This window comes from Sarcophilus harrisii, chromosome 6 (genome assembly GCF_902635505.1).
Source record: "Sarcophilus harrisii chromosome 6, mSarHar1.11, whole genome shotgun sequence".
Classification (NCBI taxonomy): domain Eukaryota; kingdom Metazoa; phylum Chordata; class Mammalia; order Dasyuromorphia; family Dasyuridae; genus Sarcophilus; species Sarcophilus harrisii.
In genome coordinates this window covers 163,786,277-163,800,117 of record NC_045431.1, presented here as the reverse complement: position 1 = coordinate 163,800,117, position 13,841 = coordinate 163,786,277, and the positions used below count along the sequence as shown (strand labels likewise).

General features: G+C 36.1%; 1 protein-coding gene across 1 annotated transcript in view; it reads right to left on the bottom strand.

Annotated features, from left to right (window-relative positions):
• LOC100926253 (sulfotransferase 1 family member D1-like) overlaps window positions 1-13,378 on the bottom strand; it is a 28,928-nt gene extending 15,550 nt beyond the window's left edge. Inside the window, exon 1 of the mRNA XM_003774247.4 lies at window positions 13,079-13,378. The gene's annotated coding sequence lies outside the window, so the exon portion shown is untranslated. The remainder of the gene's footprint in view (window positions 1-13,078) is intronic.
• Window positions 13,379-13,841: the final 463 nt, after the last annotated feature.

Sequence of the window (13,841 nt, the reverse complement as noted above, 5' to 3'; positions counted from 1 at the left end):
GGCATTAAACATTGTCTTTTACATATATTAAATGTGTGACAATGGACAAGTCACTTAAACCTCTCTTTGCCTCCTTTTCCTCATTTGTAAAAGAAGAGAACTAAAGAAACAATCTTTAAGTTTCTTCTATGGTTTATAAATAGTGGTACAGACTAAGAATGTGACATCATTTCTTCTTAAGCAGAACTTAATTGAAATCAGCAATATGGCTATTTAAAATTAATGTAATTAAAAGGGAGCAGAAATTAAATTGATAGCACAGTGGTTAAAATACCAGGTCTAGAATCAGGAAGTTATTGTTGTTGTTCAACCATTTTTAAGTTGTGTCTGACTCATTGTGACGCCATTGAAGTATGTTTTTACCCCCAGAAATCCTGGATTGGTTTACCATATTCTTTTCCATCTCGTTTTACAGATTAAAGAACTAGGCAAGGAGGTTAAGACCTGGTTCAAATCTGGCTGCAGATACTTAATAGCTGTGTCCTGGGCAAGTCACTTAATTCTGTTTGCTTAAGTTTTTTCATCTGTGAAATGAACTGGAGAAGAAAATGGCAGATCATTCTAGCTATTGTTCATTTGTTTTTTGTTCTTGAAGAAGGCAATGACACAAGGAAGGTACTGTTATGATACGTAAGTGAATTGAATTGAAATGAAAGAATGCTGTGCAAAATCACCAGCCTCCTTTTTCCTCTGGAGCCATGTGGGACCAGTGGAAAGATATATCTCAGGTAACTGGACATTGTCCCAGAAACCGCTTCAGTATCTTTTCCAAGAAAACTCCACTTGGGGTCATGAAGAACTGGATATGACTGAACAACAACAAGAAGTAGAATCACCCGAAAAGGAATCTCCTGATGCAATTATGCATATTGTATATTTTAGATTATCCCTCAAAGAAATCAATTTTTTTCTAAAAAAGAACTGAAAAAATGAGAAAAGTGAGCATGAAGAAACTCATGATTTAGAATTTATATAGACAGAATGAGATTTTATAGTCTTCTATGATTCTTTTTTCTATTGTATGCAGTACAGACCCATTTCTCAGCCTTATCCTTTATCCCCTTCTCCCAGTAATCTTCCTTAGATCAGAACAAACACAGCTAGTCACTATCACTTCCTTCCTCAGTTCTTCAATGGCACTCTCCAAGCCATTTTCTCTCTTAATCTCCCCCATAAATCACTGAAATCATCCATATGGTGACTGCCTTTTCTAATCATATTACTATACTACTCTCCAAGTACTCTACACATTCTTAGTCCAAAGTTAGGAAGCTCTCCATCCATGTTCTCAAGCTGGCTTTTAAAATGCCTTATCTAAGCAATTGCAGTCCTGACTCCACTTCCTTATTCTTTTTAAAGATCCAAGGGTTAGGGATCCCTGTGTTCCCTGGTAAGTACCTTCAGAGAACAATGACCTCCACTTTGCCTCTTCTTGGCCCTAGTGCTTATCATATCTTCTCTATAATCCTTGGCCTTTTTCGCTTGGATTTGTGGAAAACACTAACTTCTGCTAAAATAAACAAGAAAGGTATTGAATGCTTTCTTAAATGCTTCCTGTTAAAATATTTTATCTAATGTTTTACCTTTTGCTTCTCTATAAACTGATCAACTGAATGTTGAATATGAATTAAGGAAAAAAACAGTTATTTTGGGTCAGTTCTCAGCTGGGACAAAATGATATACTTATGGAGAACTTAGTTAGCCATAGCAGGGGAAGAACATCAATGAGAATTTATATTGAGGACACCATGAGTTGGTTCAGCTGAATGAAGTTCCCCTTTGTCTGAGTTGCTTGTTATGTTTTACCAGCCAAGCCTTGGAGCCATGATCAGAACCCTTACAGATGATTTTTAAAAACAACTACATTTATTTATTTAATATTTTCCTCCAGTTACAATTATTTGTATGTGTTTTTTTTTTAATTTTTAAGTTCTAGATTCTTTCCCTTATCTCTACTTCCAGTCCCCATTAAGAAATCACATGTGAGGTTATGCAAAATATTTCCATAACTCACATTGTGAAAGAAAATATAGATCTCCCACCCTAATAAAAAAAACTTCAAGAATAATAAAGTTAAAAGAGAGACAAGGAGAGAAAGAGAAAGAAAGAGAGAAGAAAAAAAACAGACACACACACACATAGAGAGAGAAAAAGAGAGAGATACAGAGAGGATGCTTCAATCTGTATTCAGACAAAATCAGATTCTTCTCTGAGTATTGATAGTTTTCATCATAAGTTCTTCAGAGTAGTCATGGATCCTTGTATTGCTGAGAATAGCAAAGTCATTTACAGTTGGTCATCCCAGAACATTGCAATTACTTTGTATACAGTACATTTCACTTTGCTTGAGTTTATGGAAGACTTCCAAGTTGTTTTTTTTTTTGGAGACATCCTGCTCATAATTTCCCACAGAACAATAATATTCTATGACAATCACATATATAACTTATTCAGTCATCCCCCCATTGATCAATATGTCCTTAATTTCCAAATTTTTTCCCTGAGAAGAGAGCTGCTACAAATATTTTTGTACATAGAGGCCTTTTCATTTCTCTTTTAAAAATCTCTTTTGGTATTCCTGCCTAGTAGTGGTATTGTTAAGTCAATAGATGTGCATAAATTTATAGCCCTTTGGGCATAGATCATATCTCTTGATCATTTGTCAATTGGAGCATGACTCTCTCTATCTCTCCTTTTTTTTTTTTATAGATTTGACTCAGTTTCCTCTGCTTGAAAAATAAGGCCTTCACAGAGATACTTGCTTCAGATCTTTTTGCAATTACTATTGTTGACTGTATTTCCCCCCCATTTTTCTATTCTCTCTCTCTCCTTTCACCCTGGGGCTTTAAATGTTTTGCTACTGACCATTCCCTCCCCCAAAATGCCCTTTCTTTTATCACTCTCCCTTTGTAGCTTTTTTTTTTTTTCTACAAAAATTATCTGGAAGTGATGTTGATGACTTGAGTCCTTCATTAACCAAGGTAATGAAATCCTGAGGTTGGTCTTTTTTGAAAATCGACCAGCGGTCCTCAAACTACGGCCCGCGGGCCAGATGTGGCAGCTGAGGACGATTATCCCCCTCACCCAGGGCGATGAAGTTTCTTTATTTAAAGGCCCACAAAACAAAGTTTTTGTTTTTACTATAGTCCAGCCCTCCAACAGTCTGAGGGACAGTGAACTGGCCTCCTATTTAAAAAGTTTGAGGACCCCTGAAGGCCAGACTATGTGGGGTTGGGAAGTAGAATATTGTTCCCATCATATTTTATCTAGGTTCTTAATCCTTGTCAAAGTCTCTGGAGATAGAACCCTAAATTTTAGGATCCTGATAACTAGCTCCTTTCATCTTCTGAAGTAAATGATTAGCTTGAACATTTTCCTTGGGACTGCTCTTTCCCCAAAGTGACCCTCATTCTAGGGCCTTGTAGGCTCTTACAACTTTAAACTCCAGGTCATTGTGGGGGTGGTGGGACTTTGCCCTTCTGAGCCCACTTCTGTGTAGGGTCATTGCCCATATCTTTCATTAGGGCACCAGTGCCTACGCAAAGGAATCAAGAATTACAGGCCCACTCATAAAATTTGGGCCCGTTTTAGGCCAGAATGTTAATAGACTGGACACTCGGAAGCCTTTGCTTTACTAGTGGAGGCTGTTCTCTACTTTTGCCCATTTTTAGACTATTCTTTTTTTACCCACATTAAAACTAGAGAAATCTGAGTACGTGTGACTCAGAGCGCATAACATGCCCTGTATTGCCCTGTGCTGCCAACACCAAGGTGCGCAATTTTATCAGTTGATTGCTAGCTTCATGGATTGTAGACAATCCCAACCTTTGGGTCCTATCTAGTAGTGTGAGCAAATCCGTTGCTTCTGTCAGGTTGTCAGAGGCCCTGCTAAGTGATCTTGAAGCCTATTGCAAAGCTACTATTTAAAAGTCTTCATCAAGACAATCTTTTGACTTTCAAATGCTTGAATTCTTTCATGGATCCTATACAGGTTTTGTCCTTTCCCTGATGTCACAGAACCTGTCTCTTGGGAGGATACTACACATTTTCTATAATTTAGTTTTCAAGCATCAGGCTCCTAGGCTCCATCAAAGGCAACACACAGCACAGCTGCCACATCAATAATATTTCTAGTATTGTAGTAGGCCCTAAAGATGGGACTAGAAGAGTTGATGGGGAACGAGTTTGGGTATACCCCATAGTATCATTCACAAGATAGGTTACTCCTAACAATGCAATTTAAAATAACTTACATAATATCAAGGGATGGGGAGTGGGGGGAAGTCCATGAATTTATGGAATGACATCAGTTAATGAGTCAACAAACATTTATTAGGTTCTTAATATGAGCCAAGTATTGAGCTAAACACTGGGGATACAAAGAAAGACAAAAATAGGGTCCCTGCCCTCAAGGAGCTCATATTAGAATGGGACACACACACACATACATACACATATCTTATGCTTTCAATATATGTATATATCATAAATATATCTTGTAAGATATATGTCTATATATCTCTCCATCCATTCACTTATCTACTTATCCATCCATGCATCTATCATCAATGTATCTATGTATCTAAAGAAATAAGAAGGTACTTTCATAGGGAAGACGCTAGCAGTATATGTGTACGTGTGTGTGGGGGGGGTCTTGTCAAGATCGCTTAAAGAAAGTGATATTTGATCCCCTAACTAACTCCTCTGGAGCCATTGGGAAAGGCATAAGGGAACAACCAACATGTTCAACAAGCTTGTTTTTTTAAGATGTTAAAAGAAAGTTCTTAGGGGTCATTAAGCTGCTCTCATAAACTCAAGCACCAAGCTCTGCATCAAGTACCTCAAATGATGAGGCAGGAAAGCTGTTTCCACGGTATCTCTAAAGTTATCATGATATTATCATGAACATCTTTGTCCTGCATCACCCTGTGTTTCTGCTGTCCAGAGTAACCTCTGCTAAACCAGTCCCAGCAGGCTCTCCAAAATCTAAAATTCACATCTGTTGTAAGACACTGAGCCTGATCTCACTGTCTAATCTCACAGCTCTTTCCATTGGTTCATCCCATTGCAGATCATGAAGATACAGATACTGCCTCTCACAGTTTCTCAGACTAGACAGATTCTAATGCATGACCAGAGTTTCCAATTCTCAGATTTTGCCCCTGAATTCAGCAGCCTTTCTACTGTACCCAGTATACAACAGCCTCTCCTTTCTTCATCTACATTCCAAGATTCTAAGCTCCTGAAATAGCTTCCAGATTTTGCCATGAGCCTAAAATCATAGGTAATTTATAGAAAAAGGAAGGCCATAAATATTTCTAAATATATGGAGCATTTGTGTATAGATGACACCATAGTTCAAGCAATTTAATTCTATACCAGAACAATTGGAATAGTAGACAAAAAGATTATTGATCCATAGACTCTTGAGAGGTTTCCCTTCAACCCAATGAGAAAAATCCAAAGTACAAATACATAAAAGTATTATTACCAATAAACATTTATTAAGTACTTGTTAGGAACAAAAACATTGTCCTAGGTAATAGAGATATCAAAGAGCTTATAATTATATTGTAAAGAGATAGAATGTCAGTTTCAAGTGATGGATGTTGATGCATATAGTGTTTATTTAGGACTTGATTTTAAATCATAATTATTGATTTATTGATGGCTAATTATAATGATAATACTATACTTTGGAAAATAGTTCTTTGTGTTATTTAGATGACTTTCACAAATATGAAATTTGATTCTCATAACAGACTTTTGGGAGTAGAAGGTGGAAATACTATCTTTTCCATTTGGTAATGCCAATGAGTGGCATAGGATATTAGATGTTATAGATATTCATAGAAATGAAAGATTGCTATAAATTTAGCACAGAATGGAAAGCTTTCATGGGTGAGTTGTTGTGAAGAAAGGATGGAACTTGAATAGATTTTTGAAGAGTAGTTGAGGTCCTCCATGGATGAGTAGATAGAAGGGAGAAGGAAAGCATTCCAGAAAAGAATAGTGCCTTTTGTTCACAATACCTTTGACTACAAAAACAGAAGTATTTAAAAAAAACAAAAATTTTCATCATGAAAATATAAGAATATAGAAATTCCCAAAATGTATCTTATCTTATTAGATAAATATAGTAAATTAGGAAATTTCACTTACCTTTAAACTCTAGAGATTTAAAAAATCAAGTATCAGAGCCAAGCTCATTCAATTTACTCTGTCCTGAGTGCCTTCCAAATTCCTACATCAGGGATGCCTGCATGCTTAAATTACAGACTGCCTGTTAATGGTTTCCATTGGGCCCCTATTGTTTACTTATGTAACCAAGGACTCTGGGAATAGAATTTTCTCCAGAGGATATTTCTAATCTTTTGAAAAACAATCAGACCCTGAAAGATTGGCTAACCTGTTATCAGGGGTTAACGAAAGCACAGTGTGGAATTCTATTGCCCCTTAATATGATAAGATAAAGAAAGTCCTTATCCATTGTATTATCTCAAGATTAGCTTTAAACTATAACTATTATCATTATTAATAATTCATTAAGCAATAATACTATACATTGGGAAATAGTCCTTAGTACTCTTTAGACCACTTTTAGAAATATGAAGTAATTTGATTCTTACAATAAACTCTTGTAATTGGAAGGGAAAATACTGTTATTACTTTCATTTAATAGACAAAGTCTACATCATATCATAGAATCATAAAATTTTAGGATCAGAAAGGAACTCAGAAGCTGTCAAGTCCAATCTGTGCCTGAATTATGTAATTTAGGCTATTAATTAACTGGATTAATTCAAGCAAATGCCCAAATTAACTTCATGGTTACCCATTGCTTCCAAACAAAATTAGATTCATCTCATTCTGCCTTGCATTTACTCATTTGACTTTTGGATAACTATATTTTTCTAGTAATGTTTTCCTTCAATCAATCAAAAATCAGCAACTTTCAATTCAGTTATTTCAATCCTTTACAACTCTTTGTGACCCTTTTGAAGTTTTCTTGGCAAAGATACTGGAGTGATTTGCCATTTCCTTTTCCAGGTCATTTTACAGTTGAGGAAACTGAGTCAAACTGAGTCAAACAAGGTTAAATGACTTGCTCAGGATCACAAAGCTAATAAGCGTTTAAGGCTATGTTTGACTTCAATTTAGTTCTGCCCTTTGGTTCCGAATAGAACAAGGTCAACAAAAATGATGTTCTCCTGTTTCTGCATTTCTCTGGCTATTGGTGCTTCTTCCCCTCCCCTCACTCCTGAATCATTACAATGGATTCATTTTGGTTCTATTTATATTTATGTTGGTACATGTGTCTTCTGACAAGAAAATGCCAGCTCTTTAACATTACAGATTATTTGATTCTTGTATTTGCATTTTCCACACATAGCACAGTGCTTGATATATAGGAAGTATTTAATAATTGCTTGCTTATAATTTAATACTTTAGAGTAATGACATTAATCATATTTACAATTTGCTTAATGCTATAAGATCTGCAAAATGATTTGCCCATATTATCTCATTTAGTCTCCATAACAACCCTAGGAGGTAGATACTATTTTAGTCCCATTTTATGAATGAGAACACTGAGGAAGAAAGAAATCAAGAGCCTTTTCCAAAGTCACCCAGCTAGTAAGTGTCTGAGGCTAAATTTGAACTCAGGTCTTCTTGCCTCCACTACAGCATTCTACTGCCTTAATTTTCTCATCTGTAAAAGGGGGATTTAAAAAAAGCACTTACCTTCCAAGGTGTTTGTGAGGTTCAAATGAGGTAGTGTTTGTAAAACACTTTGAAAATCTTAAAGTGTTTCATAAATGCTTGCTATTATTATTATTTAGTAAGCCACGCTGTATAGTAGTTAGTGCAAATTTTACTCTCATCTTATCACTATATATACTTGTCCATAATCTTTTTCTCCATATAAATATATAGATTGCCCAGAGTCACCCAGGTACAAGTGTCTGAGGTGGGATTTGAATTTTGCTCTGCTATTTTCAAGTTCATCCTTCTTTCAAATATGCTGATTGATTCTCATTTGTAGATGTTAAAATAGAGAAGCCAGATTAAGGGGGGGGGAATGCACAGAATGTTGGATTTGAATTAGAATCTTACTTCAGGCATATATTTCTGTGTAATCTTGGACATCAAGATGCTTTTTTTCTTTCGGCCTCAGTTTGTTCATCTATAAAATGGGGATAGTAATAGCGCCTACCTCCCTGGGTTGTTGGGAAGAGAGAATGAGATAACTTAGGTAAAGTGCTTCACAAACTTGAAAGTGCTACATAAATGTTATTAATAATAAAGTCACATTGTTAGCAAGTAAGAGTCCAGGTTTTTCAATTCAGATTCATTACTATTGCTGTGAAATCTTCAATGCCTTGAAATTCTCTGACAATTCATGCGAGGTATGCATAGAATAGGATTCTAGCAGGTACTGAGGTATCTGTTTCAGGAGCTCTCAGTACAGGCGATTGCCAATAGAAGAGTTAACTAGACTTCTGTCCACCTGTCTTCCCTAGGGTCTCTTATTTCCATAGATACCGCCTACCAGCATAAACCTCTGGAGGAATTGAAGACAATTATGAGATCATATATTCCAGCTGCTGCCGACAGTATGGACAAACAGATTTTCATTTTTCATTAGATTTTCTTTTGAGGAGAAACTTAGACAATCAAAGAGTAGGAATCTTTATTAATTTGTGTGCATATATTTTAAAAATTTTCTTCTTCCTTTTGCTTTGTAAACATATTCATTTTATTTCTCAGCAGACATTAATTTTTTTTTAAATCTCAAACACTCAGCACTTAATGCAATGCCTGGCACATAGTAGGGACTTAATAAATATTAATTGATTGATAGTTGTTTGGAAATTGCAATTCTTGCTTGTTAAAATATCTGATATGCTTGAGATTAATGTTTTATTATAAATAAAGCAAAAAATAAATATGATCTCTATATACATATAGACACATAATTATTTATGTAATGAAGTCTAAGTGGGGCTGAAAGAGAAAGGAAACTTCTCATTTCCATTGTTAAAATCTCTTTCCTTGTGAACTATATACTTTCCTAAATCTATTTCATATTTATTGCTCCTGGTGCCTATTTTACCTCTTCATTTTGTCTGTAACCTCTTCTTATAAATAAAATGATCTTTTGGCAATGAGAATGACCATTGTGAATTAGTCACATGATGGAACCCCACCAATTGGTGTCAAAATTGCTCTCCTGAATTGAATCTCCCCATTTGGTGCCTATACTTGATCTCATCACAGGAGACTGCTTCTCCAAACCATATTGCTCATCTAGTAGGACTGCCTTCTGTGTTGTACATACTTGAGTCCATGAAGCTGTTTAACATAAAATAAAAGAGCAAATCTTTGGAACATGTGATGGATACCTGGGTTGATTTCTTCAGGTCAATTGAATTGCAACTAAATTTTTATTACACACACACACACACACACACATCAAGCAATATTTACAATCTATTGCTCTCCCAAATCTCTTTCATGTTACCACTCCTGGTGCCTATTTCACCTCTTCATATCTATTAACGTGACTTTCTCCCCAAACTAAATTGGAAGCTTTGCGTAAGTTGGTGTTATGAGGAACCCAGTAAACAAAAGGAGCTTGAGCATTCAGAGTCAGACCTTGTGATCCTCATCAGGATCTATCTCATATCTCCAACATAACCTTTTTTGTCTACCTCTCATATTCCTGCTTTCTTAGCCTAACTTTGATTTTCACAGGTTATTGTTTTTGTCCTTTGTTCTTGAAGAGCACCATGACATCAGGAATGAGATATCACAACTTGCAAGTAATTGTATTTAAATGAGGGAGGGTTGTGCAAAGTCACCAGCCTCACTCTTTCCTCAGGAAAAATTTGAGTCCAGTGACTATATGCATAATACAATATATTACATTATTACCCAATAGGATATAATATGAATAAGATATAGATCAGGACTAGAGATGATAGTCTAGATAGAGTGGAAGACCTTGGCCTATTTTGAGACTTCCTCAGGTCTCAATTTGTCTGGGCCAAAACCCATTCACTGATTAAGGCTAGGTAAAAATGAGGCTAAGAATGGTCTCTTTTACCTAGTCAAGAAAATCAGTCTGAGCAGGGAAGACCCTCAGGGCTTGTGGTCAAAATAGAAATAACTACATTATAAGGAAACTGAATTATAAGGGGTTAAGAAGAGAATGAGAGGAGAGAAAGGGAGACACTTATTGTAGACAGGATTAAGTGAGGGCTTTTTGAAGATGGAAGAAACACAGGTATATTTGTAGGCAGGAGGGAAGCAGCCAATAAACAGGGACATTAGTGATAGAGTGGGATACAGAGATGTTGGAAGATTTGATAGAATAGGATCACAAAGACAGAGGAGTTCGTCTTTGAAGGGAAAAGAGCCCCCATTCACATGAGACAGGGATGAGGAAAGAGAGAGTGATATATATCTAAGATGAGGAAGAGGGGAGAAGAGGCAATTCTTGGCAAATGTTCTCATTTTTCAGTGAAATATGAATCAAAGTTCTCGACCGAGAGGATGAGGGGCAGGGAGTCATGGGTAATTTGAGAGAGAATGAAAAGGAGGTTTGGTGAGTTGGATAGTGCATGTAGTGCTGGTAGGGAGATATTATAAGGTTGCTTTGCTTCAATGAGGGTCTAGTTGAGATAATGTAACATCAATTTATAGTGGACTCAGCACAGTTTTGTGATTTTTCTCTAGCTTTGTTTAGCAGCACATAAGTAGGAGTAAAGGCAATGAGTGCATGGTGGGAGTGATTCCAGGTTAATAATGTCAGTAGGGAAAGAGCTATAGAATGTCGAGGGAAGGCACTCAAGAGAAGAAAAAAGTGAAGAGTTAATCTGGTTGACCAAGGAGTCAATTTGGGGAAGAGAGAAGAATACAGTCAGTGTAAAAGTGATGACCTGATGTATCCTGCAGAGGTCATAAAAGATGGGAAAGACATCAAAATGTTTGCAAAAATGTGTAGAAATGTTTGTAGCAACATTTTTTGGTGGCAAGGATGAGTAGTTGTCCATCATCTGGGAAATGGCTGAATGTTATGGTATGTGAATGCATGGAACATTATTGTTCTATAAGAAATGATTAGAAGGTTGATTTCAGAAAAGCCTGGAAAGACTTAACAAGAACTGATGCTAAGTGAAGTGAGCAGAATCAGGGGAACATTGTACACAGTAACAGCAGTGATCCAAAGAAATTCTAATAAAATACCATATACATCCAAAGAGAGAAATATGGAGACTGAAGGAGGATTGAAGATAGTATTTTCACTCTTTTTTTTCTTGTGCTTTTACCCTTTTGTTCTGATTTTTCTTTCATAAAATGACTAATATGGAAATATGTTTAAAATGCATGTATGCATACAACCTATATCAGATTGCTTGCTGTCTTGAAAGAAAGCTGAAAAGGAGGGAAAAAAATTGGAACTTAAAAATCTTACAAAAATGAATATTAAATGCTATCTTTCAATGTAATTGGAGAAATAAAATATATTGGAATTAAAAGAAGAAAAAGTGATGACTTGGGGAAAAACTGAGGGGTGGAATTAATAGTGGTTATAGTGAGGATGTGGAATGACATCAGATTATGGTCACACAAAAGATTGTGATCCAAGATAGGATTATTATGGATCTGGCTCAAGTTTCTGCCCAAAGTAAATCCTAATGAGGATGGGATAGATTCTTGCTGGATTTTCATTTATTTCCTTTCCTTATATACAAGGAAGCTTAATTTTTGGCTAGCCAGTTCTGTGCAATGGGCCCTGAATTGCCTCATCTCCCTGCCCCAATTACCCTTCTTTTCCCTCTCACAGGGGCAGTTAAATGGCACAGTGAATAGGCTTCCAGACTTAGAGTTAGGAAGAATCATCTTCTTGAGTTCAAATGTGGCTTCAGACATTTATTATCTATATAATCTTGGGTAAGTCACTTAACCAAGTTCATCATTTTAAAAAATGAACCAGAGAAGGAAATGGCAAACCACTGCAGCAGCTTTGCCAAGGAAACCCCAAAGACTCAAACATGACTGAAACAATTGTACAATTGTACTCCTTCCCAGAGCTGGACTTAATTAGTGCCTACTTCTTCTTATGAGATGAGAGAGGTTGGTTCCTGTACTCATGATTTACTAATAACATAATAAAAGGGAATATAGGGGACAGTGAAGTAGCACAGTGGATGGCCCTGAAGTCAGGAGAATCTGAGTTTAAATCCAGTCTTAAACACTTACTACATGTGAGATCCTGGGAAAATTACCAATTGCCTTGGGGAAAAAAAGGACAAATGTACTCAAAAATCCACCATGATAACAGCCAGATAATGAGTGCAATTTTTGAAAATTAAAATTCTAAAAGGGCATTTACGAAAACTGATGCTATAGCCACCCATATAAAATAGTCAGGGAAACCAATCACATGAGTGACTCTCAAAGAGTCTTTCTGATATAGGTCTCTTAATTATTTGAATTTGGTGCTGTTATACAATAAGTTACAACTGAGTGATATCAGAAATACTGAGAGAGATGATTAGGTCTTAGCCAGAGGAAGAATTCACACTTAAAAACTTGAAATTTATTATTTTTATCTTGCTCAGCTTTTAAAAAATTGCATATGGGACTGCCTCCATCTTGAGTTTAATCTAACTGAACAAATTTCAGGTCTGTGCATTAGCATCTTGGTCCTAAATTTAATCTTGATCATTTAAGGGGGAAAACTCAGCCCCATAATACTATAGCATCTATATAACAAAGGTGCATTAAAACTTTCTTTTTCATGTCTTCAACAGTACAGCAGGCTGAGTACTTCTGAGCTGGAAGAAACCCAGAGATCATCTCATCTCATTTTATAAGTAAATTAGCTCACTCAAAGTGACTCTCTTGAGATCACACAGGTAGTTAGTAGCAGTGCTAAAAGGCAGTTCTCCCAAATAACTAAGCACATCTTCCTCTACACTCTGCTCACTATTTACTTTTTTGGTTCTTTGAGTTTTTGATTAGCTTAAACAAGGTCATTATAAACAAAAGATAGTGAAATCCTTACCTGTCCTTTGTCTCTCCGGAAAATCAGAAACTCAGATTTTCTCTGCCTGATTTGGAAAATGATTCAGCTCCAGTGACTCAGTCAACTTAGAAGAATTCTTTCAATGTTCTTAGAAGAGGCAACAAGATAAGGAGAACAAAGATATACAAAAAAGTGACCTGACCAAGGGTCTTTTGTGTTTGTTATTCTAAGCTGGGAAGGCTTAATTGCAGGTGTATTTTGCCTTGGTGGGGGACAAGATGAAAGGAACCCAGAGAAAATCTATCAAGCTCAGCAGCTGGACAAGGTGCTGTGAATAAATGTTTGTTTGATAAAGGATAGACTAAGCTCTCTCAGCTCCTCCCAGAGGGAGGGAGGCTGGGCCAGATATAGATGTCACTTGTGACTAGGGAGCTGTAAAACAGAGAGAAAAAAACAGGCATATTTTATTTATCAATGGCAAACATAGTACTTGGCCAAGTCAATGAGTGCATCTGATAAAGGATATGGAGCTAGGCACTGGTGTTGCGTGAATATTAAGAAATTAATATCATATTAATAAAATACAATATTTTTTTCTTTGTAACAAAGATTAGCTTTTAGCCAACCCTCTTGGAGAGTTGGATATGCTTTTTTCTGAAGTGTTCAATGGGTTAAACCTGTCCAGTTCAATAATTGTGTGAAAGGGAATTAATTCTAGCATTTACCACAAATATACATACAGAGAGTATTTATGTAGCATCTTAAGGATTTCAAAAAGTTTTACAAATACTAACTCATTTTA